General features: G+C 38.6%; 1 long non-coding RNA gene across 2 annotated transcripts in view; it reads left to right on the top strand.

The window, feature by feature from the left end:
- Nucleotides 1-24,152, top strand: part of LOC134759835 (uncharacterized) — a 51,323-nt gene extending 27,171 nt beyond the window's left edge. The window contains exons 1-3 of one of the 2 annotated variants that reach the window (XR_010136674.1): nt 13,073-13,148; nt 20,459-20,723; nt 22,070-24,152. This is a non-coding gene — a long non-coding RNA (uncharacterized LOC134759835). Of the gene's footprint in view, nt 1-13,072; nt 13,149-20,458; nt 20,724-22,069 lie in introns of those variants that run through there. The other variant, XR_010136675.1, reaches the window with a different exon arrangement.
- The last annotated feature ends 2,335 nt before the right edge of the window (nt 24,153-26,487 follow it).

Here is a 26,487-nt window from a genome sequence, read left to right on the forward strand (position 1 = left end):
ATTATTTGGATAGGCAAACCAAATACTCTATAGCTATACAAGAAAGAGAGAATAGATGTTAAGGAATAACGAGCAGTCTCTCCCACCCTTACTTCACAGTCTGATGGAGGAAAAATTACTTAGCTCGGCAAAACTAAAAAATAGTAAGACTTAGTGAGTCTTTAGAACCAAGATAAGACAAGAATGGAAGAATTAAGTTCATATTCCTAGCCTACTGACTTGACATATCATAGGCACATCATACATAGTAACTTGCTATTATTATGAAGCAATAGTAAAAATATTACTTCTATTAATAATAATATTTTCCTCTACCATAAATTCTGTTATCACAGAAAAACTTTCTCTACATAGTGGACTAGTAATTCAAATATTTATTCTTTCCTGAGTCTGAATTTCATTTGCCTGCATATCCATTCTGTTTGAGTCTGATGATATTACCATGCTCTTTCTTATCCTTATCTACATTGTAGTAATTGCTAAGCCCAATATCCACTCTGTAATTTTAACCACCTAACCAACTCCTTTTTTTTCTTCCACTCTTCCGTATTTCTGTTCTTCAGTTCCCTATTCTTTCTTCATTTTGTCCTTCCATTCTTTCTTCTTTTCAATTTCTATAGTTCCTTATCACTCCTAAGCTATATTTCAGTTTTTTCCTCTCCTGACTCACTTTCTCATTCCTCTCAGCAGCTAGAATAACAAGTTTCCACCCATCTCTTACTCTGCAACTTCACCATCCTTAATAGACATCCACATTATTTTGAAGAACAGAAAGCCCACTAGGAAATACACTGCCTACTTAATTTCTCTCTCCAAAATCAGTGAATATCTCTTTCTCTTCCTTTCCAGAGTGAAACTTTTCAACTCGTTTCTTCTCAGGCACTTATCTGTTTAGAGCCTTATTTTTTTCTTTTTTGAGACAGAGTTTTGCTCTTGTTGCCCAGGCTGCAGTGCAATGGTGCAATCTTGGCTCACTGAAATCTCCACTTCCCAGATTCAAGCAATTCTTCTGTCTCAGCCTCCCAAGTAGCTGGGACTACAGGCACGTGCCACCATGCCCAGCTAATTTTTTTATATTTTTAGTAGAGACGCGGTTTCGCCATGTTGGCCAGGCTGGTCTCAAATGCCTGACCTCCGGTAATCCACCCACCTCAGCCTCTCAAAGTGCTGGGATTACAGGCGCGAGCCACCGCGCCTGGCCTGGAGCCTTTTATTTGCTATTTATTTAGCCACTCCATGTCCATCATCATCTTTTCTTAGAAGGTATAATGATAATCTGTTGCTGTGTAACAAATTGTTCTCAAATTTAGAGGCTTAAAAAATAAATTATGTCATAATTTTGGTAGTTGAGGAATATGGACACAGCTTAGGGTTTCTCGGAAGGTTGCAAGCAAGGTGTCATATGGGGCTGCAGTCTCATCTGAAGCTGAAGGAAGAACCCCTTTCAAGCTCCCTCATGTGGGAGAAAGGTCTGGGGTCCTCACTGGCTGGTGGACTTAGGATTTCAGTTACTTACCACATAGACTGCTCTACAGAACAGTTCCCAATATGGTAGATGGCTTCCCCGAGAGAGAATAAGGCAGAGAGTCCACACAGAACAAGCAAGATAGAAGCTGCGGTAATCTAAGTATTGACTCCCAACATTGTTACTGCATTCTACATATTAGAAGCAAGTCACTAGGTAGTCTAGCCCCATCAAAGGAAAAGGGATTGCACAGGGCATGAACATCAGCATATGGGAGTCCTTGGGAGTCATTTTTGAAGCTGCCTACTCTAGAAGTTTACACATGCCTTCTTTGTTATCAAGCCTCCTGAAAAGGTGGGCCAAGTCCACTGTTTTCAATTCTTCTTCCCATTGATGTCTTGCTTTTGTCTCCACCTCTGTTCTGATGGCTCTACTAGAGTCAATAATGTCTTCCAACTGCCAGATTCGGTAGGCAATATTTTTGTCTTAGATTATTCTAATTCTTTGCAGAATTTGACAGCAATTTGATATAGCTGACTACTCCTTATTCTAATCTATTTCCTTTGGCTCTCCTGACATTATTCCCCCTTGTTTCATCCATTACCTAACCTCCTCCTTTTTCATTATCATCTTACAAGATAATAATTGTTCTTATTCCTCTTCTCCTCATTTTTTTCTATTCTTCCTGAGAAGTCTCATTGGCTTCAGCTGCCCTACACATGCTAAGGACTCCAGCCCAAGTCTCTCTCTTGTCCTCAAGACACATATATTCTAATTAACTGCCAAATGACCATCCCAAATTTGACACTGAAAATCTAATATGTCCCACACAGAAATCATAACTTTCTGCCACCACATTCCTCTTCCTGAGTTTCTCTTCTGATGGATTGCACTATCGTCCACTCTCTCACTCCAGCCATGATTCCAGGAATCAATCTAGGCTCCTCTTGCTCACCTCCTACAACAAACTGATTGAACACTATTCATTTCATGCCCTCTCCTCTTACTTAATTTGGCTCCCTCCTCTCTGTCTTCGCTGCTGCTTTTGCCAGCTCAGCTGTCATTATTTCTCTTCTGGATTATTAAATTTTCTCCCTGCCTTCTAATCCTCCCCTTTAATCTATCCTAAGCATAGCTGTCAAGCTGATCTTTCTATGATACAAATTTAATCACCTCATTGCCCTATTTTAATATCCCCAAGTGGCTCCCTATCTTCCACAGGATCGAATCTTAGTGCTGAATGACATGGCATACAAGGATTTGGTCTTTGCCTCATTCTCCTACCTTTTTCATCTCACTCTCCTACAGGTTTCCTACTCTCCAGCCATACGAAACTATGTGCAATTCCTTGACCACACACTGTGTTCTCTTGCCTCTATTCTTGGGCACGTGCTCTTCCCAAAAATGCTCTTTGTATTGATGATCTTCCTCCTATATCTAGCTAATTTCTATTCTTTCCTCAGACTCAGCGCAGAAGTCACCTTCAGATGTTCTTCTCTGAGACTCTTTCTCCCAGTCAGACTCATTTTCTTTCCCTTATTTTATGTTCCCATCACATCCTATGCAAATTTATAGTATAGTGCTTATGCCACTAGGCTATTCATTTTGATTTCTTGCTGTCTCCCTCAAGAGAAAGTAAGATAGGCTTACAGATATTCTACCTCTGAACCTTTCATAATGCCTGGTTCATAGAAGGCATTAAATAAATGTTTGATGAGTAAATTGTAGGGGAGAAATGTAATATCTTTTCCTCACCCATCACAAGGTTCATGGTTGAGACCCCTAAAACAAAAGATAAAAGCATAGAAATTTATTTAATAAAAGTTTTACATGACATGGGAACCTTCAGAAATGAAGACTCAAAGACCCAGGGAAAACTGTAATTTATGAACAGTCATGTGGAAATATGATTGGAGGATAAAAAGGTAGGATCTACTGGTAATAAGCTGGTGGTGGACGGGGACTTAGGAAGACCTATTTGTTCCTATCCTTTTCTGTGTCCTTGTGAGACATTTCTTCCTCTGGGTATAGGGTAGGAGACTGTGATATGAGGGTCTTCAGGAGAGAAAGAATAAGAGAAGCTCAGAGAGACTTTCCTGCTTCTGTGGTTTTCTCAATTTTCTTCAGCTCAAAACACTCACTATGCCAAGGTGCCACATTTTAGGGTAGCATGTTCTGAGCTCTAATAGAACAAATTTTTCATTCAAAATCCTCACGCTAAACCAATTTCCCCAGTCATTCACTACATTTTTCTATCTCCTACCCTGAGTTCTAGCTTTTTCCTACTTTCACCTTGACAACCAGGAACAACTTGTCAGCAGATACAAAGGGTTCTAGCAGGAAGAAAAGTCACTATATATTTATCAAGTTGGAAAATTACTGCAGTATTATTTTCGTTGTTATTTTTGTTGTTTTAATAAATAAAAGATACAAAAGAGGTTAAGTCTAAATTTGTCCATTTTGGTAACTTATAATCTGATTAAGTGAGAAAGAATATTATATAATAAAAACTTGTTCTCATATATATAAAGGACAATAAAGACAGTAAGTCATCAGTCAGTAGGCAGTGTAGGAAAGGTAATAAGCTCTCCAAGGCTAGGGAGAGATGGGCGCTGGTCATTATTCCTGGAAGACCACAGAAGAGGAATGCCACCTCGGGTTTGTCAGCTGAAGCACTGGCCATTGTATATGCGGCTGAAGGTTAGATGCATGATGTGTAGGTGGGAGTGAGGGCAAAGAGAGGAGTCTGTTTCTGGTAGTTTTAGGAACTTAGGAAAATATTCAAGAAAAATCTGAATATTACCTTTTTTGAATTTGAACTTGGTCATGTAGCAAAAAGAAAAGCTCTTGACGTGCATGAACTGAAAAACCCATATATGCTCCAAAATACTAATGTAATCTTCACTGGCCAGGTCAGAAAACCAAATATGTTGATAGAGGCATGGTTGCACTTATTTTTATTTTTATTTTATTTGCTTATTTATTTTTTGAGACAGGGTCTTGCCCTGTCACCCAAGCTGAAGTGCTGTAGCATGAACACGGCTCACTGCAGCCTCAATTTCCTGGGCCTTAGCTTCCCAAATAGCTGGGACCACAGGAGTTAAATCCCATGCCAGACTAAATTTTTAATTTTTTTTTGTAGAGATGGGGATCTTACTAAGGGAGGAGACCACCCCTCATATCGTCTTATGCCCAATTTCTGCCTCCAAAGAAAGAAGAAGTAAAAACTAAAAGGCAGAAATGAAATCCATAAGCAGACAGCTCGGCATCACACCCTGGGCCTGGTAGTTAAATATCGACCCTTGACCTAATCGGTTATGTTATCTATAGATTACAGACATTGTATAGAAAAGCACTGTGAAAATCCCTATCCTGTTCTGTTCTGTTCTAATTACCGGTGCATGCAGCCCCCAGTCACGTAACCCCTGCTTGCTCAATCCATCACGACCCTCTCATGAGGACTCCTTTAGAGTTGTGAGACCTTAAAAGGGACAGGAATTGCTCACTCAGGGAGCTCGGTTGTTGGAGACATGAGTTTTGCCAAAGCTCCCAGCCGAATAAAGCCCTTCTTTCTTTAACTCGGTGTCTGAGGGGTTTTGTTTGCAGCTTGTCCTGCTACATTACCATGTTGCCAGGCTGGTCTTAAACTCCTGGGCTCCAGCAACCCTCCTACTTCATTCTCTGCTATTGCTGAGATTACAGGCATGATGAGCCACTGTTCTGGCTCATTTTTATTTTTGAAGAAAACTTACAAATAGTACTTATAAAAATAGCAATTTAATACAGAACTAGGAAAACCTGGGTTGGAACCAACGTTGTTTTAGTGAACAGTGCCTGGGAAATACTGTATAAAATAAACATCAATTCAACTATAGCTAGTTGTGATTTCTCATATGACAATATTTGCTTCTAAATTTTATTCTCAATACCCTAAATAGTGGCATTTATTATAAAATATTTGAGCAATCCATAAAATAATACTGTAGCACACATACAGTCACACATGGTCAAGTACCTGACAGTGGAATGCTATTGAAATGTAAGTTAAATTTTTTAAAATGTTAATATGTGAACCATATCAACTTTACATTAATATTTTGTTTGCTTACCAATTAGTCAGCATTATTTTTAAGGAAATCCTCTTTCACAGATTAAAACTTCTGTCTCCTATATGTTTTTATTTTATTTGACATCACACTTTTAGATAAAAATGATTTATTGTAATGAATGTGTCTATGGAATTATCTAATTTTAAATTTTCAATAATGTATTTCTTCCCTTACCAGTTCTTTCTTTCAATGTAGAAAAAAATAGGTTAATTTATGTAACATTTAACAAAATAACAAATTGGAAATTAGTACAAGTTTTTTTCCCCACATTCATTAAATTATTTTTTCTGATAACTATGTTTTTGTATAATTGGTTTACTAAAATACGTCAAATAATTTAATCCCTTAAATGTGTAATTCTGCTATGCTTATGTACATAAGGACACTTCTCTTCATTTTTAATTTTATTTTCATATCTTGCCCACAAAATAACTTTTAGCACTTTTGTTAAACATTACATGCATCTAATACATCCATATGAAACATAGTTTTAAGGACGTGAGGGGATAGTTTAATGTTTCCATATAAGCCAAAGGGCCTATATCTTTGCTTTCGTTTAGCTGACAAAGTGCCCTGAATTACGTTTTAAAAATAGCAACCTTGGACAGCCATTCTTTCAATAGAACTCTGTTATGCTGTTCTCATTTTTCAATTGAGTTTCTGTTGAGTTGAATTTTATGGCATTAATTACTGACTTGCCTGAGTTGGATTCATTAAGAAAAAGTCTAAGTACATATCTGACAAGCTGTATACATTAATTTTGGGCTTTACTTCCTTTAAGCCATGGGTAGAGGTGTAAACCTCTAAATATTGATTGCCGCTTGGGGTTTGGGGTTGGTGGGAGGTAGGAATAGTTTCCTGCAAATGCAAATAGTCAATTAGCTTTTATAACTACTCTTCAATTAAAATAAAAATAGAATTCTCTGGGGAGAAATCTAACCAGAAAGATCACTTCTCTGTAAATAGGCCAGTCAATTTAATAGAAAAAAGCCTCCAGCACCTAGCACTCATTCCCATATATATTGATTTATTCAGTTAACAAATATTTACCGAGTGCATATGCCGTCCAAGGCACATTGTGTCCATCAGTTACATTTTATGCACACGGTGACATGACTCAGTTTTGGCAACAAGGCGAGTGAACAAGGACTAGTTCTTCATACTACAACCACTATTGCTGCTGCTGCTGCTACTACTATTAGTAGTACTGCTACTACTACTAGTGGCAACAACCACCACTGACCCTGCACCAGGGTCAGACAGTTTTCTAATATCCTCATAGCCAAGACTGCTTTCAACTACATGGAAATAGAGAGATTATGATGTTCATTTTGCAGATAAGAAATTGAGACAGTTTGTTTTTCATGAAATCATCAGACATAGAAATATAGGAAAAATAACTGGAGAAAGCTTTTATTTCCCTTTCAGAGAGGAGACGCCATTGTAAGAGTAATGGTAAACCAAGAGAGATGAGGAGGATACAGAAAACCCAAAGTGAGAGTTTTCTTATTCTCAAAATCCAGAGAAAATGAAAGAGGAACAAACATCAGGGTGATAGCAGGAGTTACTTTCTGCCATTTACCTTCAAACCAATTCTTTGACAGTGGGGAGGAGATAAAGCAGAAAGTGAGATGATAATGAAGAACATTATGGTGGATTCCAACCTGCTCCTCTCTGTTTTATGTTAAAATATAATTTATTTCAAGTAATCTAAATATTTTCTTGTAGTCGTTGTATTTCTTTCTTTTGCTGAGTTTTCTGTGAGCCTGTTACTTACTCATCCCCAAATCCTCTGCAAAATTGAAAAATCCTTCGATACATTTACAAACAATGTAAAATGTGTCCACCTCATCCCTGATTTCACCATGGATGCTTCCAGAAATGTCTGTTTGTCTCCAATGTTTTGAAATTTCCCACTAATGCGACTTGGTGTGAGGTATTTTCCAACCATTGTGCTAAGCACTTGGGAGGTGGGCTCATTCCAACTGAAATAAATCACACCCTGCATTTTGAGTAGTTTATTGCTGCTATTATTATTGAATTATTTGACAATTATTCCCTTGCATGGTCTCTGTTCTCTCCTCTGGTATCTTTTATTTTTATGTTTCCCTTACTATACTGATTCTCTATTTTATTTTTATCTTCTGTTTTTCATCTCCGTCTTTGTGTTCTAGTTTCTTAGAAACTGTATTCCAGTATGAGGTTGGGTTTTATATTTCTACTATAACATCTTTAATATTCTAGGAGTTTATTTTTGTTCTCTGAGTTCTCCTTTTTTAGTTTATTTATTTCAAGGGTTTGTCTAAATAGTGTTTTGGAGAACAATAATAATAATTTTTGAAGTATTGTTTTACTCCTTACACTCTCTGTTTCCTCCACTAAGAATAGTGAAAAAAAATTGAAATTAGCTGGGGATAAAAATAACTAAAAAAGAATAGACAATTGCAAATAGGATCTGCCCTATATATTTTCCAAATTCTCTGTAGCCAAATATTCTATTTCTACAAAGCACATCTGACTTCTTAATGTTGTGTTTTATATGTATTTGAATACATGATTATTATCTAAAATGCTGGAAAGCACCCTTCTCTAAGGTAGAAGCGTTTGTCCATCTCGTTCCCTGTTGTACTCCAGTGTCTGGAACAGTGACTGAATACATGGTAAGTGAGCAATAAATTGTTTTTGGATTAATACATGATTGAATAAGTGAAGAAAACTGTAAAATCTTATTTGAGAACATAATATGAAAATTTTATCAACGGGAAGATGGACCGTAATTCCTATTTGGCAACACATATATTACACATATATTTTAAGGTCATTTTTGCTATCATGTAAAGTATACTCCAAAAGTGGAATATGGAGATCTGATTACATATTGGCTGTTACAGACACGACATCTCTCAGCATATAAAGCTCACTTGAACCAAAGAGATAATAGGGATACAGAATGAAAGGTTAGGAAAAAAATCTATTTTGGCAAGAAAATTCAGCAAGACTTTCTGCATTATGTTGCATAGTGTGCATTCACAACTATATTCTACTTTTCAAAAATTATTAATATATTTCTCTAATGATGATTATCTAGGTTGTTTCCAGTACCTGACTTCCACTAGTAATGGTATATTGAAAATCTTATACATATCTCCTCATGAGCTTGTGGGATAATTTGTCTGGATGGAAATATTAAGATGTAGGATATACCTGGATGGTTCTCTGAATGAATACACCTGCTTACAATCCTCAGAATTTCCTTCAGTAGTCCCTCAGAATTTCCACTTCCCTATAACTTTGCTAATGCTTGGCACCATGCAACATTCCAAATTTTTCCAATCTCATGGGTGTAAAGTGGTCTCTCATTATTTTAATTTGCATTTATTTGCAAATTAAAAGGTTGAGTTTAATTGTGAAATTGAATATTTCTACATGTTTAGCCACTAAGATTTTTCCTCAGCTTATTAATACCCCTTTTCCATGTCTCTATTTGATTACTTTTCTTTATCATGTTGATTTGTAGAAGTTTTTTGTATGAACAAATTATTTGATCTATGTTGATCTTGGATATCTGTCAGTCTGTCGTATATCTTTTAACTTTGCCGATGATTTCCATGGGGCAAAAGAAATACTTTCATTCTTGAATTCAATTGAAATTATGGGATCCTGTTATGGTAGGGGCCGAGGGGCAGCACTGCACTTCATCACCATAACAAGATGGGTTGGTTACCATAATGAATAGCAGAACTAAAGCAATAACCCTAGTGGTTTTACCCACAGAGATTGTCAGCATTGCCTAATTATTCATGGTGTCCTTAGACCTGAAATAGTTAGCTTATTAAGGGCTTACTTAATTTGTATAAGTAAAAAGCTGCATGTATTTATCTGGAAGCCTGACTTGAATCACGAAAGACAGTCATGATCCCTCAATTACAAGAATTGAGCCAGATGACAGGTCCAGATTCCCTTAAATGAAGAGGAGACCAAGTCCCCTTGAGGAGGGACAATGCAACATAGCTAAAAATTGATGCTATCATTTCGTAGTTTTCTCCAAGGGGATCTGTGGCCATTTACCAGGGTGGTTATGCATTAGGGAAGGCAAAATAACCAGACTATTTAGGGATCACTATAATCTGGCTCTGAACTGATACCAATTCCTAGAGATTCCGATGTCACTTTGATCCACCAGGCAGAGTAGGAAATTCTGAAGTTCAAGTGATCGATGGAGTTTGGCTGGGTTTGTCTCACAGGGGGCCCACTGGATACATTCTGTGGTTATTATCCAGTTCTGAAATGCATAATTAAAATTGACATGTGCAACAACTGGCAGAATCTCTACATTGCTTCCACGACTCTAGGAGAGAGGGCTATTATGATGGGAAAGTGAAAGCCACTGGAACTATTCATTTTCTAAAATAGCAAATCAAACGCAATACGACATCCCTAGAGGGGCTGCAGAGATTAGTGCCACCATCGTGGACTGTAAGGATACGGGGTGGTGACTCTCCCCACATCCCCATCAAACTCATTATTTGCTTTATGTAGAAGACAAATGGATATTGAAGAATGACCATGGCTTATCGTAAAACTTGTCCAGTGATGAATTCAATTGCAGCTGTTGTTAAAAATGTGCTCAACTCTCCAGGCCTGTCATAACCTGATCTGTAGCAGCCTTGCTCATCCCTCCATCCCATAGAAAATCACACTGGTCCACTGCGTGGGGGTGATTGTGTTGATTAGACCTGGTGAGCAGGAAAGTAACAAGCATTCCTTAGTAGATGCCTGAGTAAGATACTTGCATGCCTGAAGGCATAAAATAAATTCCACAAAAATCCAGATGTTTGCCACCTGAAAAAAATAATTTGAGTTCTGGTGTTCTAGGGCAGGGATTATAAACTGTGACTCACAGGCCAAACAGTGACACTGGTCAGAGACCAGTTTTTATATGGCCTGTGGGCTAAAAATATTTTTTTACATATTTATTTTTTTAAAAGACAACTACATAATAGAAACTATATGTGGCCTCCAAACCCTAAAATATTTACTATCAGGTTCTTTTTAGAAAACGTTTTCTCATCTGGACCATGTTGAAATGTTTTTCCAAGGTAAAGAACAAGTTGGTGCATTTGAATACTCCTACCATGAAGAGAGAGGCAGTAACCCTAGTGCGCATCTTTAGATCTTAAAAGCCATATATGCTTCATTTGAATATGCAACTCTGATACATTTACTCAGTATCCAAAAAGATTTCCAATTCTTAGCATGGTTCAGGACAAGAGTAGGCTCTGGAACAGGTCTTGCTGCTGTGCAATTGCTCTCTCACTTGGACCATATGACCTACCAGATCTCATGGTGCTTGAAGCATCTGTGGCAGATAGAGATGCTGTTTGGGGCCTTTGGCAAGTCTCAATAGGAGAATGACAGTGCACTTCTTTATGATTTGGGATAAAAGTTATGCCAATCTGTGAAGATAGCTACTTTTTTAAGAAACAGTTTCTGACTTGCTACTAGCCTGAATGCTTGACCATGGACCAATTTGCAATATAACCTGAGTTGCCCATCCTGAATGAATGTTATCTGATGCACCAAGTCATAAAGTTATGCATGCACAGCAACCCTTGATCATCAAATAGAAGTGACACACACACACAGACACACACACACACACACACATCTCGCTGGCAGGTAGAGACACTGAACTATGTTCATCACGGAAGAGGCAGCACTTTCTTCTCACTAGAATGCAATACTTTGCTTTCCCTAAACACAATGCATCTACTAAAGCCACTATGCTGACAACATTGCTTTTAACTATATATATGGTTATATGAATATATAACATATACTATTATTATTATCTCAAACATAATATAATATTGAGTTTGAGAAGGTCCTGAATGCAATGAGCAAGCATCCAGTTGCCCAAAACTGCTACACTTGCCTTCAACTCATATCTATGTCCTTATGAGGAGTTTTCTTCTTTTTTTTTTCTTTTTAAATTTAGAGATATGGTCTCACTGTGTTGCTCAGGCTGGTTTTGAACTCCTGAGCTCAAGTGATCCTCCCACCTCACTCCCAAAGTGCTGGTATTACAGGCGTGAGCCACCATGCTGGCTGGGCCTTTGAGGAGTTTTCTATATCTAGTTGACTGTAGAAGAAAACCTTTAGATCTGCATTACACATGGTTCTGCATTATTTGCTGTCACTACCTGAAAGTACATGTCTGCAGCACTGTAGCCCCATCCAGGTGGCCCCGAAGGACAGTGATAAAGAAAAATTCTCCCAGCAGAGCTTTGAGAAGTGCATTTGGTTGTTTTCTGGAAAGAAATATGGCCAAATAGTATGATATGCGAAGAGTATCTCAATAAAGGTGTTACCAAAAATGAAAACTATAGGAATGCAGTGTAGGCAGGACTATTAATAGCTTAGGTCCTTTAAAATTAAAGGTTTGGGTCAATTATCAGGCAAGGGACCACGGCCAGCCAATATGAGTGCTTTTAGGGCAAAGAGAAAATATGGCTATTTTATTTAGTTGCTTAAATTGTTCCAGCTTTGGCGTTTGTGAATTTGCTATGCCGGTATTCTTGTGTTTTAAGCACTGCCTTACTTTCTGGTGTTGGAAGATGCTCCAGGGTCATCTTGTATTTTCCATGCTATTTTCATTTACTCTAATGATGGATTTAATTGGATTTATGTCTACTACCTTGATATTTGCTTTCTATTTTCTCATCTGTTTGTACCCTTTCTTCTTATTTCCTTGCTTGCTTTTGGATTTAACAAGTATTTTCTGTTATTTCTTTTTCTCTTCTATTAGCTCTTCAGTTATATCATTTGTTATTATGAGTGTATTGGTTGCATTTGAAATTATAATACTTATGTTTGATTCATTACAGCCTGTTAGATTAGTATTTTACCACTCCCCAAACAAAGAAGCCTAGAAAGTTGAACTTCTAGTAGTCCTTCCCTCTCTTCTGCTATTTTTGTTATATTCTACTTTCGTATATGTTACAAATCCCCCAAGATATTATTATTGCTGTTGTTTTAAACAGTTTGTATCTATTTTTATTTGCTCACCTGTGTATTCTTTCAGGTGCACTTTAGTTTTTCTTGCAGTCTTATGCTTCTGATGGTAACATTTTTCTTCACCCTGGAAATCTTCTTTTATTTCTCATGCAAACATCCCCTGGCAACAGGTTCTTTGATAGTTTATAGTCCTAAAAACATCTTTATTTTGGTTCTAGTTTTGAAAGATACATTCACTCGGTATAGAACTCAAAGTTGACAGGCTTTTTGTTTTTGTGTTTTTTTTAAATTTCAGTGTTATAAAGATGTCATCCTAGTGCCTTCCAGCTTCCATTTTTTTGTGTGTGTGTTCTTTGCTTCTCTCAAGAATTTTGTCTAGAAAGAATTGTTATAATAGTTTTGACACGGGGGAGGAGCCAAGATGGCCGAATAGGAACAGCTCCGGTCTACAGCTCCCAGCGCGAGCCACGCAGAAGACGCAGAAGACGGGTGATTTCTGCATTTCCATCTGAGGTACCGTGTTCATCTCACTAGGGAGTGCCAGACAGTGGGCGCAGGTCAGTGGGTGAGTGCACCGTGCGCCAGCCGAAGCAGGGGCGAGGCATTGCCTCACTCGGGAAGCGCAAGGGGTCAGGGAGTTCCCTTTCCAGGGGTGACAGATGGCACCTGGAAAATCGGGCCACTCCCACCCGAATACTGTGCTTTTCCGACGGGCTTAGGAAACGGTGCCCCAGGAGAGTATAGCCGGCACCTGGCTGAGAGGGTCCTACGCCCACGGAGTCTCGCTGATTGCTAGCACAGCGGTCTGAGATCAAACAGCAAGGCGGCAGCGAGGCTGGGGGAGGGGCGCCCGCCATTGCCCAGGCTCGCTTAGGTAAACAAAGCAGCTGGGAAGCTTGAACTGGGTGGAGCCCACCACAGCTCAAGGAGGCCTGCCTGCCTCTGTAGGCTCCACCTCTGGGGGCAGGGCACAGATAAACAAAAAGACAGCAGTAACCTCTGCAGACTTAAATGTCCCTGTCTGACAGCTGTGAGGAGAGCAGTGGTTCTCCCAGCACGCAGCTGGAGATCTGAGAATGGGCTGACTGCCTCCTCAAGTGGGTCCCTGACCCCTGACCCCCGAACAGCCTAACTGGGAGGCACCCCCCAGCAGGGGCAGACTGACACCTCACACGGCCGGCCAGGTACTCCAACAGACCTGCAGCTGAGGGTCCTGTCTGTTAGAAGGAAAACTAACAGAAAGGACATCCACACCAAAAACCCATCTGTACATCACCATCATCAAAGACCAAAAGTAGATAAAACCACAAAGATGGGGAAAAAACAGAGCAGAAAAACTGGAAACTCTAAAAACCAGAGTACCTCTCCTCCTCCAAAGGAACGCAGTTCCTCACCAGCAACGGAACAAAGCTGGACGGAGAATGACTTTGACGAGCTGAGAGAAGAAGGCTTCAGACGATCAAATTACTCCGAGCTACGGGAGGATATTCAAACCAAAGGCAAAGAAGTTGAAAACTTTGAAAAAAATTTAGGAGAATGTATAACTAGAATAACCAATACAGAGAAGTGCTTAAAGGAGCTGATGGAGCTGAAAATCAAGGCTCGAGAACTACGTGAAGAATGCAGAAGCCTCAGGAGCCGATGCGATCAAATGGAAGAAAGGGTATCAGCCCTGGAAGATGAAATGAATGAAATGAAGCGAGAAGGGAAGTTTAGAGAAAAAAGAATAAAAAGAAACGAGCAAAGCCTCCAAGAAATGTGGGACTATGTGAAAAGACCAAATCTACGTATGATTGGTGTACCTGAAAGTGACGGGGAGAATGGAAACAAGTTGGAAAACACTCTGCAGGATATTATCCAGGAGAACTTCCCCAATGTAGCAAGGCAGGCCAACATTCAGATTCAGGAAATACAGAGTACGCCACAAAGATACTCCTCGAGAAGAGAAACTCCAAGACACATAATGGTCAGATTCACCAAAGTTGAAATGAAGGAAAAAATGTTAAGGGCAGCCAGAGAGAAAGGTCGGGTTACCATCAAAGGGAAGCCCATCAGACTAACAGCGGATCTCTCGGCAGAAACCCTACAAGCCAGAAGAGAGTGGGGGCCAATATTCAACATTCTTAAAGAAAAGAATTTTCAACCCAGAATTTCATATCCTGCCAAACTAAGCTTCATAAGTGAAGGAGAAATAAAATACTTTACAGACAAGCAAATGCTGAGAGATTTTGTCACCACCAGGCCTGCCCTAAAAGAGCTCCTGAAGGGAGCACTAAACATGGAAAGGCACAACCGGTACCAGCCACTGCAAAATCATACCGAAATGTAAAGACCATCGAGACTAGGAAGAGACTGCATCAACTAACGAGCAAAATATCCAGCTAACATCATAATGACAGGATCAAATTCACACATAACAATATTAACTTTAAATGTAAATGGACTAAATGCTCCAATTAAAAGACACAGACTGGCAAATTGGATAAAGACTCAAGACCCATCAGTGTGCTGTATTCAGGAAACCCATCTCACGTGCAGAGACACACATAGGCTCAAAATAAAAGGATGGAGGAAGATCTACCAAGCAAATGGAAAACAAAAAAAGGCAGGGGTTGCAATCCTAGTCTCTGATAAAACAGACTTTAAACCAACAAAGATCAAAAGAGACAAAGAAGGCCATTACATAATGGTAAAGGGATTAATTCAACAAGAAGAGCTAACTATCCTAAATATATATGCACCCAATACAGGAGCACCCAGATTCATAAAGCAAGTCCTGAGTGACCTACAAAGAGACTTAGACTCCCACACATTAATAATGGGAGACTTTAACACCCCACTGTCAACATTAGACAGATCCACGAGACAGAAAGTCAACAAGGATACCCAGGAATTGAACTCAGCTCTGCACCAAGCAGACCTAATAGACATCTACAGAACTCTCCACCCCAAATCAACAGAATATACATTTTTTTCAGCACCACACCACACCTATTCCAAAATTGACCATATACTTGGAAGTAAAGCTCTCCTCAATAAATGTAAAAGAACAGAAATTGTAACAAACTGTCTCTCAGATCACAGTGCAATCAAGCTAGAACTCAGGATTAAGAATCTCACTCAAAACCGCTCAACTACGTGGAAACTGAACAACCTGCTCCTGAATGACTACTGGGTACATAACGAAATGAAGGCAGAAATAAAGATGTTCTTTGAAACCAATGAGAACCAAGACACAACATACCAGAATCTCTGGGATGCATTCAAAGCAGTGTGTAGAGGGAAATTTATAGCACTAAATGCCCACAAGAGAAAGCAGGAAAGATCCAAAATTGACACCCTAACATCACAATTAAAAGAACTAGAAAAGCAAGAGCAAACACATTCAAAAGCTAGCAGAAGGCAAGAAATAACTAAAATCAGAGCAGAACTGAAGGAAATAGAGACACAAAAAACCCTTCAAAAAATAAATGAATCCAGGAGCTGGTTTTTTGAAAGGATCAACAAAATTGATAGACCGCTAGCAAGATTAATAAAGAAAAAAAGAGAGAAGAATCAAATAGATGCAATAAAAAATGATAAAGGGGATATCACCACCAATCCCACAGAAATACAAACTACCATCAGAGAATATTACAAACACCTCTATGCAAATAAATTAGAAAATCTAGAAGAAATGGATAAATTCCTCAACACATACACCCTCCCAAGACTAAACCAAGAAGAAGTTGAATCTCTGAATAGACCAATAACAGGATCTGAAATTGTGGCAATAATCAATAGCTTACCAACCAAAAAAAGTCCAGGACGAGATGGGTTCACAGCCGAATTCTACCAGAGGTACAAGGAGGAGCTGGTACCATTCCTTCTGAAACTATTCCAATCAATAGAAAAAGAGGGAATCCTCCCTAACTCATTTTATGAGGCCAGCATCATCCTGATACCAAAGCCTGGCAGAGACACAACAAAAAAAGAGAATTTTAGACCAATATCCTTGATGAACATTGATGCAAAAATCCTCAATAAAATACTGGCAAACAGAATCCAGCAGCACATCAAAAAGCTTATCCACCATGATCAAGTGGGCTTCATCCCTGGGATGCAAACCTGGTTCAATATACACAAATCAATAAATGTAATCCAGCCTATAAACAGAACCAAAGACAAAAACCACATGATTATCTCAATAGATGCAGAAAAGGCCTTTGACAAAATTCAACAACCCTTCATGCTAAAAACTCTCAATAAATTAGGAATTGATGGGACGTATCTCAAAATAATAAGAGCTATCTATGACAAACCCACAGCCAATATCATACTGAATGGGCAAAAACTGGAAGCATTCCCTTTGAAAACTGGCACAAGACAGGGATGCCCTCTCTCGCCACTTCTATTCAACATAGTGTTGGAAGTTCTGGCCAGGGCAATTAGGCAGGAGAAGGAAATAAAGGGTATTCAATTAGGAAAAGAGGAAGTCAAATTGTCCCTGTTTGCAGATGACATGATAGTATATCTAGAAAACCCCATTGTCTCAGCCCAAAATCTCCTTAAGCTGATAAGCAACTTCATCAAAGTCTCAGGATACAAAATCAATGTACAAAAATCACAAGCATTCTTATACATCAATAACAGACAAACAGAGAGCCAAATCATGAGTGAACTCCCATTCACAATTGCTTCAAAGAGAATAAAATACCTAGGAATCCAACTTACAAGGGATGTGAACGACCTCTTCAAGGAGAACTAGAAACCACTGCTCAAGGAAATAAAAGAGGATACAAACAAATGGAAGAACATTCCATGTTCATGGGTAGGAAGAATCAATATCATGAAAATGGCCATCCTTCCCAAGGTAATTTACAGATTCAATGCCATCCCCATCAAGCTACCAATGACTTTCTTCACAGAATTGGAAAAAACTACTTTAAAGTTCATATGGAACCAAAAAAGAGCCCGCATCGCCAAGTCAATCCTAAGCCAAAAGAACAAAGCTGGAGGCATCACACTACCTGACTTCAAACTATACTACAAGGCTACAGTAACCAAAACAGCATGGTACTGGTACCAAAACAGAGATATAGATCAATGAAACAGAACAGAGCCATCAGAAATAATGCCACATATCTACAAGTATCTGATCTTTGACAAAGCTGACGAAAACAAGCAATGGGGAAAGGATTCCCTATTTAATAAATGGTGCTGGGAAAACTGGCTAGCCATATGTAGAAAGCTGAAACTGGATCCCTTTCTTACACCTTATACAAAAATCAATTCAAGATGGATTAAAGACTTAAATGTTAGACCTAAAACCATAAAAACCCTAGAAGAAAACCTAGGCATTAACATTGAGGACATAGGCATGGGCAAGGACTTCATGTCTAAAACACCAAATGCAATGGCAACAGAAGCCAAAATTGACAAATGGGATCTAATTAAACTAAAGAGCTTCTGCACAGCAAAGGAAACTACCATCAGAGTGAACAGGCAACCTACAAAATGGGAGAAAATTTTCGCAACCTACTCATCTGACAAAGGGCTAATATCCAGAATCTACAATGAACTCCAACAAATTTACAAGAAAAAAACAAACAACCCCATCAAAAAGTGGGCGAAGGACATGAACAGACACTTCTCAAAAGAAGACATTTATGCAGCCAAAAAACACATGAAAAAATGCTCACCATCACTGGCCATCAGAGAAATGCAAATCAAAACCACCATGAGATACCATCTCACACCAGTTAGAATGGCAATCATTAAAAAGTCAGGAAACAACAGGTGCTGGAGAGGATGTGGAGAAATAGGAACACTTTTACACTGTTGGTGGGACTGTAAACTAGTTCAACCCTTGTGGAAGTCAGTGTGGCGATTCCTCAGGGATCTAGAACTAGAAATTCCATTTGACCCAGCCATCCCATTACTGGGTATATACCCAAAGGACTATAAATCATGCTGCTATAAAGACACATGCACACGTATGTTTATTGCGGCATTATTCACAATAGCGAAGACTTGGAACCAACCCAAATGTCCAACAATGATAGACTGGATTAAGAAAATGTGGCACATATACACCATGGAATACTATGCAGTCATAAAAAATGATGAGTTCTTGTCCTTTGTAGGGACATGGATGAAATTGGAAATCATCATTCTCAGTAAACTATCGCAAGAACAAAAAACCAAACACCGCATATTCTCACTCATAGGTGGGAATTGAACAATGAGAACGCATGGACACAGGAAGGGGAACATCACACTTCGGGGACTGTTGTGGGGTGGGGGGAGGGGGGAGGGATAGCACTGGGAGATATACCTAATGCTAGATGACGAGTTGGTGGGTGCAGCACACCAGCATGGCACATGTATACATATGTAACTTACCTGTACATTGCGCACATGTACCATAAAACCTAAAGTATAATAATAATAATAATAATAATAATAATAATAAAAGAAAAAAAAAAAGAAAAAAATAGTTTTGACACAGCTATTACAGTGGTTTACATAGGACCCCAACTACTCCACCATAGCTAGAACTAGAACTCTTTTTTCTTCTTCTTGACTTTTGCATTGACCATAATATAAATAGTTTCTGTGATACAGCATATTCCTGTCTAACTTTTGAGTTTTAAAAAGAATGTATTTAAAGTGTTCCCCTTAAGTATGATGTTTACTGGTAAGTTTAAGAAAGTTCCTCTGTCAAGTTTAAGAAGGTTCCCTTCTATTAATTATCTTTCAGAGATTTTTAAAAAGTAATAAATAGATGTTAAACTATACTAAATACTTTTTCAAAATTTGTTGAGATATTATGTGAGTTTTCTCTTTTATATCATTATTGTAGTAAATGTAAATTAATTTCCTGGGTTAAAACAATCTTTGCATTTCTCAGATTAATCATGCTGATACATCTACTTGATCATAATATATTCACTTTTATAGTTTATTTTTTGGTTTATATTTAGTTATCAATCTTTTTTCCACTACTTTACTTTTATCATTCTTGTATCCTTAGTTTTCATGCCACTTTTGTGGATAACAGATTAAAGCACAGTCAGAAAAATTGTTAACTCTATATTGTAGACATTAAAAAATATCTTTTTGTTGGCCAGGCGCGGTGGCTCACGCCTGTAATCCCAGCGCTTTGGGGGGCCGAGGCAGGCAGATCACCTGGGGTCGGGAGTTCAAGACCAGCCTGACCAACATGGTGAAAGCCTGTCTCTACTAAAAAAAAAAAAAGAAAAAAAAAAAACAAAATTAGCTGGGCATGGTGGCACATGCCTGTAGTCCTAGCTACTCAGGAGGCTTAGGCAGGAGAATCATTTGAACCTGGAAGGCAGAGGTTTCAGTGAGCCGAGAACGCACCATTGCACTCCAGCCTGGGCAACAAGAGTGAAACTCTATCTGAAAGAAAAAAAAACAACTTTTTTTTTCTCAGACTTCTCAGAGGGCAAGCAGACCCTACTCCTCACAGCAATATCAGTAGGTCCACATGACCTAGGACCTCCACATAGCAAGAAGTCTTCACCCTGAGCTTCAATAGAGGCTCATCTTCCCCTCTGCTGCTGCATCCCACACTTTCTTCCCCTGGAGATCATGGAGAAGTTGTGCTCAGACTCACCTCCATTTTCTTTTTTCATAGAAAACCTTCTCATGATTCAGAGAGTAGTCAGGAGGTGAAAATTTAGGCTACTATCAACTCAGAGTCCCCAATAAATCTTCATAGATTTATATTATCCCCTGCATTAGTCTATTTTTGTGCTGCTGTAAAGGAATGGCTGATATAAAGAAGAAATTGAAAGTGTTTATAATCTAGAGATAATCAGTGTTATTCAATTGCAAGTATGTGTATCTTTTTTTTAACCAGGTGTCAAAGAAAGGTTTTTAGACAATAAACAAGACTTCCTTCCTGCCTGAGTGTTGAAGGGCTGCAGTTGAAGGTCAGGCCACCAGGAATGGCAGTCAAGTTCGTGCAGGTCCAAGCAATGAACATCACATCAGGACCACTTCCTGGCCACAATGACATAAGATGCTTTCCATTATAAGAATGTCTGGATTTCAGAGATGCTACAATCTGAAAAAGAGTGTGCCTTACCTTTGAGAGAAAAGCCATCCTTTTTCATTGAAAAGTAGTAAGTAGTCTAATCGATAATTTGATTATTTCCATTTATATATTTTTATCAGCTTATCCTATTTTCTATGTGAACATGTCTAAATTAATTTTGTCAAACATATTGCAGTAGTAAAGCTTTCTGTTTTATATTTTTAGAATAATCATTTTTATAATAACTGTTTACACAAAATAATAAAGATATTATTCTTAAAAGCAAGACAAAAAGCAAACAAAAAGTCTAATAGCAATAAGGTAAAAAGGAGGCTACTAAAATGCGAGCTAATTTTTTTCCCCTGAACTTTATGCTACTCTTGCACTTACAAAGAATGTGCATTACATTTCAGAAAGTGATTCCTACATCTCTATCAAAGTAGAGTAGCTATCATGCTTGACATTAGAAAGATCATTTACAGAGGTGGAAAGCCTGAGAATATGTTTGATAATTTAGGAAATTTGGGGAGGAAAAATGGATTGAGATATGAAAAAGCATTAAATAATAATTAAATTATACTAAAATACTGGAACACATAAGACATGCAGCTGAAAGATATAGATCAGTGAGGAGATTTGAAAAGCTGGGACAAAAATCTCAGTTTATTAAATGAACAACTCATTCCTGTGTAAAAGGGAATTCAGAAAACTGGAAACAGAAACAATTCTAATTAGTATTTTCAGAGAGACATCATAGTTATTAGTGGATTTTCCTCTACTTATTTATTATCTCCTGGCCTTCTAATTTTGAGAAGAAAAATATTATCAACAATGAAAACAAATGATCTTCTCTGTCTCGTAACCCTCCCACTCTACATTTTTTGTGCTTTTTCCTTCCTTCGAAATACTTACTTATTCTTCCACTGAGATTCTTATTTTTTCTCCAGCATATAATGTTATACGGAGAATTTTGTGTTTAGAATTCTAAAATATGACTTACCTGGGGATCTTCGTTGAAGTTTAGTTTGGCAAATCCACTTTCTTCTCCCAATTTTCCTCTCATTGATCCAAAGAACATAGTTTTTCATCTTTATTGAGGGCCTATTTACACACTTATATAATGTATTAAACTTAAAAACATGGAATAAATGCACATTATGTGCCAAGCATACTGCTAAGTGCTTTATCTTTACTTCATAGAAGTAAGAAACAGAGACCTAGACAAATCAAGAAAACAAAAAATAATAAAAAAAAGCTAGCCCAACGTGGCAGAAACTGTTATTCACTGATATCCATATACTCACTGATATTTTCTCAGTCTCCCTTGCATTTAGTTTAAGCCTGTTGGCTGATGAAAAGTGACTAGTTCTGGCCAATGGTTACGTGTCAAAGTGCCTTTCACCCACATGCCCTCTTTTCCCTCTCATTTGTCAGCTGGGTCATGGGAGGACATCTTTGCAACCAGAAGGTGGAGACATCCTGGATCCCTGAGTCACTATGTGGAGGAGATCTTTCCTACCAGTGTTATACTGTGATGGCAGCAAGAAATACCTTTTTACTGGGTTAAACCCTGAGATTTACAGAGTAATTTATAACCCAAACTAGTATTAATTTTGTTGCATTGGGAGTAGTGCACTTTCTATCACATAGCTAATACCTGTAGAGGGTACAGAGTTTGAACCTAGAACTCTTGGCTTCATTGCCGGTACTCTTAAAGAGCAGCTTCCTGCATCAGGTAAGAGGACAAAAAGAAGAGAGAGAGAGGGCACTGATTTGATGTGATGTGAAGAGAACCAGGCCCTCTCACCCTGCCTGGAATGGCAGTGAGACGCAATGGTTCAGACAAACCCAGTATGTCTATCACTTACTACTGTGTTGTCATAGGCAAGTTATTTAACTTTTCTGAGCCTTTTTTCTTGCAAAATGAAGATAGTAAGCACAATAAGTGGCAAAGGCACACAGTAGATAATTAAGTGGTCAAATATTCATTTTAATTACCTGCCTCTATCCTTAATCGAATAAGAAGAAAAAATAGGGACTGTATGTATAAAAGTAAAACCACTGTGCTTAAGAGCAACACACTAATGTTTATTTTGTAGTAAATAAGAGAATAAGGGAAAATGCCATTTTTGGAAATTAATATTAAAAAGTGTAATTGAAAGAAATAGGAACATTGTGTGTCTTTACTAGGAGCTGCCTAAAGCCTTGCAATATCTAGACAAATTTAGATAATGAAATAAACTGAATGCATCTCACATTGGAATAATTGAGAGTCATTATTTTCAAAAGCAATAGGGCAATCATCCAATGGAAAAAAATCCTAAAATTATTCTGCTACTTTATTATAACATCAATATGGAATTTATGAAACATGATCTTTTTAGGTGGCGTTAGAACATTTGAGAATGTGGCTGTCAGGGTGCAAGACATCTTAAGGGGGGCTTTTAAAAATTAGAATTCCAGAGAGTGTTCAAAATGAACATTAATTATATGATATTCAACTTGTATTACCCTATATTCATAATAAGAAGTGATTTGGAGTTCTGGAATGAATACAAAGGTGCTTCATCAAATCTCATTTTATTTTCTAACTAATCACAGTGAGCCCAGAGCTATTTATTCTCTTTACTTAAATAACCTCTGCTCCCTTGACTTTGTCTGCAGCTTTTCAAAGTGAGCCAAGTTAGTTTACAGAGGTGCTGTTGTGGAAAGCTTGGTCCACAGGCTTGTGTGGGCCTCTCACTAAGTTCTCACTGAGAACTCTTTTCCAGGACAAGGGCACATAGCTTGCTAGGTGATTTGATCCCAAATTGTTATTATGGTTTTGCTCAGTGATTCTGTCCATGTTATCTCGGTCAAACTTGGGAACTCTTGGATTGCCATGTGTATGTGCTTATGAGAACAATGGCATGCAAAATATGAAATTTCACAAAACTGGAAAATCCATGAGTTAGTTTTCTTGGGAATGGGTGTTTTCTCCACATTCTCAACCTGTAGTCTACTGGGTTTGTGTTCATTGTTTGGACCCTCAAGTGGCATAACCGCCCCTTTCTCTGTTCAAGTGTCCTGGGTATCCCAGAAAGTGGCACCTTGAAATATATGGTTTTAATGATTGTTATTTTGAACACTTATTAGTGTCAGATTCCTCATTTGTAAACTATGTGTAATAAAACAGGGTCAAAATTTGCACATTACAGATTGTGTGTGCAAAAAATGTAGATCTCTATATTCCTAATCCAATTTAATCTTGCTTTGGATTCTCTAGTTCTGTTGCTAGCAGAAAAACAAACAACAAAACTAAATTGATCATTAGTGGTAAATTCCTCACTTTTAGGCAACAGTCTCTTTCTGTTTGTCCTCTCTGCCTCTGCTGATGAGGCATCCATGGCTTGTGTACCTCACAGTCTATAGATGGCTAACACAGTCTTTTTTAAAAATAAATATCCAATCAATTCAAAATTTGAACTCTCCAAAAGAGCTATTCCTCTTCTCTCGAGTTGTTCCTTCTCAACCTGCTTTCCAAGATGCCACCCAGGTGGCAGGGGATACTTTGTGCTCTGAGAAACTGAATATACAAACTGACATTGGCCAGATTGCATATAAAAATTAGAACTTCAACCAACAGTCTGCAACAACCTGCCCAGGAAACCAACTCCCTTATCTACAATAAACAGCCTAGGCAGCCAGCCTGCTATGTAAGTCTGACTTAAAGGAAGCCAGACTTGTTATCCTTACTGACAATCCAAGAACCTAACAATAACTACTGTTACGATTGGCCAAAGACAATCAGGACTTTTTAAACAACTGATAGCTTCCCTAATTTTTGTACCTACTTCCAATTTAGGACCAACCCAGGGAAAGTCAAATATACGCACCCCTAATCAATGCCATAGCATGCCGGGCTCTGGTTAGTTAGCCTCTAACTGAGGCACACCTGAAGCCTTCCTTTTTTCCCCTGCAAAGCTTTCCCAATCCTCTGCCTGACTTTGAGTGTCACCAAAACAAAAGTGATGGTGGCTGACTCCCTTGCTATAGCACCATTTCATTGGTCTTTATTTCCACAGCTCCCATAGCATTAGTGGAAAGCAACTAATCTACCTGTTGTCCTACTCTGCAGGCACCTATTGACCTCTTGCTGAGGCACAGTGGATGTCTCTGAGAATTGCTTTTGTCCTCTCTGCCTCTGCTGATGAGGTATCCAAGGCTTGTGTGCCTCACAGTCTATATCCACTTAATATGGTGGGGACCCCATGGTTCTCATGCAGGCCTACAGCAAAGTTGGCTTCACCTTGGCTCTTTTGGCATGCAGATCTTTGGAATCTTAGAGGAATATTCTATCCAGTCCCGGCCTAGGCTTGTGAGCTCCAAGTCTCTGCTAGGAGGTCATCTTATCCCTTGTCTTAGTGGATCTTTGGCAGAACAGTTTGGACCTCAACTGTCAGCTACCTCCCCATAACCCCTGGCAAGTGGGTCTGTCACATGTGTGCTAAAAGGGTGTAGAGGTGCTTTCCTGCCTTCCCTCTGCCACACCACCACTTTATTCTGCCTTACCTGTCATGTCAGCTCCGGGGCAGCCTGCTAGCCAGTTTTGAAATAGGAAATGGTAACAGATCCCCTTTACTTCTGTTGCCCCTTTATACTATCTGGGCTTTTGTTGTGTCTTTCCATTCCTTTCCGTTCCTTTCCCTTTATTCCCCTCCTTTCCCCTTCCCTCCTCTCTCCTTCCCTTTGTTTTTTTGTTTTGTTTTGTTTTGTTTTTTCCTTTTTTGCATTGCTCTCACTCCTAGAATCAAGTCCAAGGAGATTGAGATGCTACTTTCCTGAGACTCAGGATATCCTTCCCTCCCTCGCACGGTTGGTCAAATGAGATTGTCCCCTGTGTTCTAGCCTCATTTTCTCCCTTGTGAATTTCTTACCTCTAGGTGGTTCATTTACTTCTCTTCCTTGGGGCAATAAACCTTATGATAAGAAGTGCATCTGGGGGATCACCAGCTCTACTCGCCTTGACATATAGAAAGTCTGGGAAAATTTCTTGTTTTACAGCCTTCCACTTAGTGGGTCAGCTGTGGAAGCTGAATCATGTTCCTTATCACTCTTCATTGTCAAAGCTCACAACAACACTGTGGAAACTGCTTCATGGTTAACATATGCCACCAATAAAATCTATAAATAAGTATTTGGGAAACAATGTTTCTATGACAATATAGTATTTGCCAGAGCAATAATTATGGTAGCACAAATGTGTTAACGGTTGATTAGATAAATCACACCTGTTTCTAAGTGGGTTGCAGTTCCTCCCTATCTTTTCTTTGCCAAAATCCATTGCTCAGAATACATGTTTTTTGCAGATGAGTTTACCATAAGCACTTTAATCATTTATTGTTTGCTGCGAGCATATAAAAGGCAGAGGGAGTGAATTTTGTTAGGTTTTGTGTGAGAGGAAGAAGTTGACTTTGGAAATGTAAAACAGGAGGCTTTTCCAAGCATAAGGTTGGTGTGGGAAAAAAGAAAAGGAGATAGAGGTACAAAGTAAATAAAGAAACCAAGAGAAGTGACTGCAAGTGAAAAGTCACAGAAAAGGAAACCACTGCGTAATTGGGAGTACAAAAGGAAGGAGTAGGAGGTAGTATGAAGGGGTGGTATTAAAATAAGAAAAGGCAAAGAGGGATGACAAAGTAGAATAGGACAGAGAGAGATGATCCCGTGAGATTCATTTACTTAGTCATTAGATGAATGTTATGAATTAGAAAATGTTGAGAGGTTAATATCCTTAGAGGAAGAAACCAAGGCTCAGAAGGTCTTGACTTCAAACCAGAATGTTCTAATTCTGAGGTCAGTGTTCTTTCTATTAT

This window comes from Pongo abelii, chromosome 14, assembly GCF_028885655.2.
Source record: "Pongo abelii isolate AG06213 chromosome 14, NHGRI_mPonAbe1-v2.0_pri, whole genome shotgun sequence".
Classification (NCBI taxonomy): Eukaryota; Metazoa; Chordata; class Mammalia; order Primates; family Hominidae; genus Pongo; species Pongo abelii.